This window comes from Palaemon carinicauda, chromosome 10 (assembly GCF_036898095.1).
Source record: "Palaemon carinicauda isolate YSFRI2023 chromosome 10, ASM3689809v2, whole genome shotgun sequence".
NCBI lineage: Eukaryota > Metazoa > Arthropoda > Malacostraca > Decapoda > Palaemonidae > Palaemon > Palaemon carinicauda.
The window spans coordinates 125,294,302-125,300,741 of record NC_090734.1 but is presented as its reverse complement, the minus strand read 5'-3'; positions in this window follow the sequence as shown (position 1 = coordinate 125,300,741).

Here is a 6,440-nt window from a genome sequence, read left to right as displayed (position 1 = left end):
AGACATTTCACCAAACATCACTTCACCCTTTCCTTTCATCTTTGTCTCACACAAGGCCAATACATCCATCCTTCTACTTCTAAACATACTTCCAATCTCACATCTTTTACTCTCTATCGTACTACATCCACGCACATTCAAACACCCCAAAACTAGAGTGCGGGGAGCAGTCACTCTCCCCCCAGCTCCATCTCTTTGTTGCTGTCTCACAGGATTTTTTATACAGGAGAGGGGGTTCCCAGCCCCCTCGTCCCGTCCCTTTTAGTCGCCTCTTACGACACGCAGGGATAACGTTGGCGCTATTCTAATTGTTTTATGCCCCCGCATATATATATATATATATATATATATACCCTTATATATAACAATAACAAATGCAACCGTTTGCAGTCCACTGTAGAACATACGCCCCAGACATGACCTTAATCATATCTGGGGGTTGGCCCTTTTCATCAACGCTGGCCAACTAAGGACTGGTGAGGGTGGGAGATTTTCGCATGATCGCTCACAGCAAATCATATTAAAAAAGACATACACGCACATATATGCATATATATATATATATATATATATATATATATATATATATATATATATATATATATATATATATATAGCGGGGAGAGGGAGTAGTCGAACCTCCATGAGAGGTAGTTGGGTGCCTGCATGTGTATCTAAATATTTAACCGTTATTTTTGACGGATCGCATACACAAGTAACAATAATAAAAATGCTAATAATATTATGACGAATGAATATGATTGTAGCGTTGAAATTTGATGCCATACTTTTGACGTTGAAACACTTTGTAGCATATGAACAATTGGAAAAATTAATAAACATATATATGACTAATACACTGATAAACAGATAAGTATATGAATAAACACTGCACATATATAAATAAATCAACAATTATTGTAGTATATAGTTGGATACATAATTCTATTAATATGGATTCTGCAGCTATCATCTTATAATATATATGTATCTGTTTTCATGTTGTTGCTGTTTTTAAGGTAATTTATTGTTAATTTTTTTCATCGTTTAAATATTTCCTTATTTCCTTTCCTCACTGGGCTATTTTTCCTTTTTGGAGCCCTTGGGCTTATAGCATCTTGCTTTTCCAACTAGGGATGTCGCTTGGATAATAATAATAATAATAATAATAATGATAATAATAATAATAATAATAATAATAATAATAATAATATGCAGAGTAGGATAATATTTTCTACCAAGTTAGATCAAAATATGAAGAAAACATCAAAGTGGGTAAGATTTCTTCACAAAAGATTCACCTTCCTGGAAGTAATCATATTTCTTTCCTTTGAAGAGAAAATGAATGTTTTAAGGTTTGGGCAAGGCATAGTTAAAGCAACTGAAAATACTTTTAACAATATGAGGGGCTTATGAATACGATAAAATATATATATATAAAAAAAAAGTTTGTTATAGATGTCAAATGAATCTATCTTCTACTGAGTATGTGATACAAAATGTATATGAAACCATACACTGTTGAAAAAAACCGTAACTTTAATCGGAAATTCTCCGAAAAAAAAAATATAATCCTTAACCGTATTTCAGTAAAATACAGGCGACCGTAATTTTTACCCTACTTTGTTATTATTTTTACGTGTTTGTGACCATAATATCACTCCTTAACGGCAATATATCCGTTTTAAAACGGGAAAAGTCTGGCAACATTTATTCAAAAATTTTTATCGTTTTTACGGCAATATTTTAACAGTGTAGTTAAAGGAACTGAACATACTTTTAACAATGTGTGGGATTAATGAATGCCATAAAATATGTAAATGTTATAGATTTCAAACGAATCTAACTTCTGCTGAGTATGTGCTACAAAATGTATAGAAAACGAAACAATTAAAAAAAAAAAAAAAAAAACCGTAATTTTAATCTGCCGTAAAAGTATACTGTCCTCAGCCGTATTTCAGTAAAATAAAAGCAACCGCAATTTCAACTTATTTTGTTATTATCTTTTACAGGTTGGTGACTGTAATATCACTCCTTAAAGACTATATATCCGTTTTTAAAACGGTAAAAATCTTGGAATAAATATTGCCAGGCTTTTACCGTTTTTTTTAATGCAAATTTTTAATAGTGTAGATATACTGACATCATGAGACTTTTTTTTTTAATTTTTAATCTAAACACTGATTCTCTTTCTTAGAATAAAAATCATCCCAATCTAGCAAAAAAAAGAAAAAAAAAAGCAAATCAAAGAAAGAAAGCTTAAAAGCAAATTTCCCAGTCAACTCTCATGTCAAAAAATTGAAGTAATGAAAGAGACGAAAATAAGAAAAACCACAAAAAAGCAACCATTTGCAAAAATGGAGGCAATACCTCGAAAAACAAGCACATGCTGTTGAAAACTTTTGACTCTAAAACTGGCGATTTCGTGCAGAAAACATCTGTTGCGTGTGAGCTTGTGTATATGGTGTTTCAATTAATTTGGATTTAGGATTGATAAAAGTAAAAAGGGTTTTTTTGGGCATTTTAATAGTAGCTAGTTTCTTTAGTGTGTGTTCTTTCCTTTTTTATATGATACATTGTTCTTAAGATTATATGCACATATTGAATTTAGAGTAGATAGAATTATTATTATTTTTTTCTTTTTTAGGAATTGTAAAAGTAGCTGGTTTCTTTAATGTGTGTTCTTCCTTTTTTATATATGATATATCATGTTTTTAAGATTATATGTATATGAATATGGATCATATATTGATTTAAAAGCGCAAGATAGAGACGACTGGCGAAATCTAATCGAGGCCCTTTCCGTCAATAAGCGTAAGAGGAGGAGATGACGAGGATGATGATATAAATCTATATTATTATTATTATTATTATTATTATTATTATTATTATTATTATTATTATTATTATTATTACCTGCTAAGCTACAACCTAGTTGGAAAAGCATGATGCTATAAGCCCAGGGGCTCCAACAGTGAAAATAGCACAGTGAGGAAAGGAAACAAGGAAAATATAAATATTTCAAGAGCAGTAACAACATTAAAATATATATACGAATATTCTTATACATATGCACATATATGTGTGACTGCGTGAGTAAGAGTGTGGAGATAATTGCCTTTTCTCCACAGAAAAATAAGCAAAGTAGGTATTAAATGATAAAAAAAGGCTTAACAAAAAGTTTAAACTTGATATTCTCAGAAAAGTAAACGTTTTTTCCATTTGAGAAAAGGCGAAGAAGGAAAATAATAGAGAAAATGCAAAACCATTTTATTTTGGTATCAGAGAGAGAGAGAGAGAGAGAGAGAGAGAGAGAGAGAGAGAGAGAGAGAGAGAGAGAGAGAGAGAGAGAGAGAGAGAGAGAGAGAGATTGAGGTTCCTCGCTTCCTTGTCTCATTGAGAATTCCATGTAAATCATCTACTTGATCGATGCAAATTCGGATGATAGTCCAAGTGGTTGTGACTAGGAAACCATTCCCCTCAAACCACACAGCTGCCCCCTTCCCATCCCATCCCCTCCCTTCCTCTCCCTTCCCTTTCCTTCCCCTCCCATCCCTTCCCTTCCACTTCCTGTCTATCCCTTCCCCTTCCTTCCTCTCTCTTCCCTCCCATCCCCTCCCTTCCCTCCTTTCCCCTCCCTTCCCCTCCCATCCCCTTCTTTCCCTTCCCTTCCACTCCCTTCCTTCCAATCTCCTCCCTTCCCCTTCCTTCTCCTCCTTTCCCCTCCCATCTCTTCCCATCCCCTCCCTTCCCCCCCATCCCCTCCTATCCCCTCCCAACCCGTCCTTTTCCCTCCTATCCCCTCCCTTCCCCTCCCATCTCCTCCCATCCCCTACCTTTCCCTCCCTTCCCCTCCCCTCCCATCCCTTCCTATCCCCTCCCATCCTCCTTTCCCCTCCCATCCTTACTTTCCCTCCCATCCCCTCTCTTCCCCTACCTTTCCCTCCCTTCCCCTCCCATGTCCTCCCATCGCCTACCTTTCCCTCCCTTCCCCTCCCATCCCCTCCTATCCCCTACCATCCCCTCCTTTCCCCTCCCATCCTTCCTTTCCCTCCCATCCCCCTCTCTTCCTCCACCTTTCCCTCCCTTCCCTTTCCATCTCCTCCCATCCCCTATCTTTCCCTCCCTTCCCCTCCCTTCTCCTTGTTTCCCTTCCCTTCTACTCCCTTCCCCTCCCATCTCCTCCCTCCCCCTTCCTTCTCCTCCTTTCCCCTCCCATCTCCCCCCATATCCTCCCTTCCCCTCCCATCCCCTCCTATCCCCTGCCATCCCCTCCTTTCCCCTCCCCTCCCTTCCCTTTCCTTCCCGTCAAAGAAAGATAGAAAGGGTTTCTTAAGATTCTCTTGGACGTAATCTGTAGACCGAAAAAGATGCTGATCACAGGGGAATCTGTGTATCTCTCTCTTCTCTATCCATGATGCCACCATCTTTTGGAGTCTGACAAAGTCCTCTCGGAGAAAATCGATTAGGTTATTTGGCTCTCAGCGATTTCACAGAGGGACAATTCTTTATCAAAATATATGTAAATTGGCGAAATTATTCTTCAAGGCGGGAGTCTTGCATTTCTATGTTGGGGAGATGGGGGGATTTGAGAAGTTTTTAATATCTTTTGGAAATAAATGCCATATGAAAAAAAAGAACATTGAATTAAATTGCATTATCGCTAGTTTTTCTGATGATTTACGTACTTTTTCTATTACATCACAATTCATATGAACTTTTTTTTATTTATAAATTACTTTGCCCTGAAGTAGAGTTATTTTTTCTTATTCTTTTAAACCAAATTTCTTATAAAATCATTTTTAAGAATGTCCAAATTAACCTTTGTGTCACCATAACAAATAGAGACGAAAAACGTCATTTCAACCGAATGATTTGAAATCGTCATAACTTTTCTTTGCACACAACTTCCACTGCAGACTTACTTTAGAAAAGACTGAATAGCAATGTATAATCTCATCTGTACGTAACCTCCATCGAACTCAATTATTCTTTGATGAAATCTCTCTCTCTCTCTCTCTCTCTCTCTCTCTCTCTCTCTCTCTAGGAAAAATTATTCCAACATAGATTTGATATGCTTAATGATTTCTGATGATTTTTTGACTGCAAGATAAAAAAAAAAAAATTAACTGGAAACAGATACCTGTGGGTAGTTTGTTCAAGGTTCAAATTAGCTAATAGATATTAATACTATTTTTTTAGGTTAATTTCACTTTTTCCTCACACATTTTATCAAATTATATTCTAGCAAAATCAATTCAAGATAGTTTATTAGAATGAATTCAATAAAGCTGGATGAACTGTTGATGCCAATATTACCTGCTTATAATGGTTTTCCTCTCATAAAATATTTAAAGAATGATGCATTGTTGCCTTTACTATCTCTATGGTGTTTGGACCTGGTCCAATATCAAGTCCTATAAGCTAAATCAACTTACAGTTCCACCTTCTCTCCGTAAACCAATTTCGAGTATCACATTTGCCCTTCACGCTATATCCTCAGATGTGTGCAGATGATTCTACTCTTCACAAATGAACATCCTTTGCGTCATAGCTATCCTTTACCGGCTCCATAAATCACGTCAAATGTTTTAGCTTCAAATCTCTTTTTACTAGAATATTTCAAGATGCAACCTTGTTTCTCTCTGTAAACTAATTTTGGCTCTCGTATTTTCCTTTCACACCCTTTCCATCTTAGATGTAAGCAGATCATTTTATTATTCATAAATAGCATTTTGCTTCAAAAGCTCGTTTCATATGTCCATTCACCTCTAGTTTCTTTATCTGCAACACCCTCGGTGTTGAATAAAATAAATGAAAAAATACCGTTATTTACTTATAGACATTTTCACAAGTCTAAGGTGAACTTTGCAGCAAACAAAAATAAACAAATTTGGCTGTAAGCAATTTCAGTGGATTTTCTACACTGAAAACGATAAAACAATATCAACCCCTTAGGTGTTACGTAATAACATATTGAGGTAGAAAAGATCTTGCGAGCTTAAAATGCTGGATCTACCTCGTTACCTTCATAATGAAATTCCCGTCTACATGAATTCCATCCAGACTCTTTCATTTCCTTCGTCTTTCATCTAAATAATGCTACTGATGATAATGAAAATTAATAGAAGGCGATAGTGTTTAAAACAACATCAATAGCAGTTGTGGCAGATGTAAATAATGATGGTGGTGGAGGTATTTATACTGGCATACCTTGCTCTGAGGAAGTGCACCTTGTCACACCATTACTACACGGAACGTTCTTGTGTCTAGCCCCGCCCACCATCTGTATCATCTCTCCCTACATTATTATTATTATCATTATTATTATTATTATTATTATTATTATTATCATTATTAATTGCTAAGCTACAACCCTAATTGGAAAACAAAATACTATAAGGAAAGGAAATAAGGAAAAATAAAATATTTTAGAAACA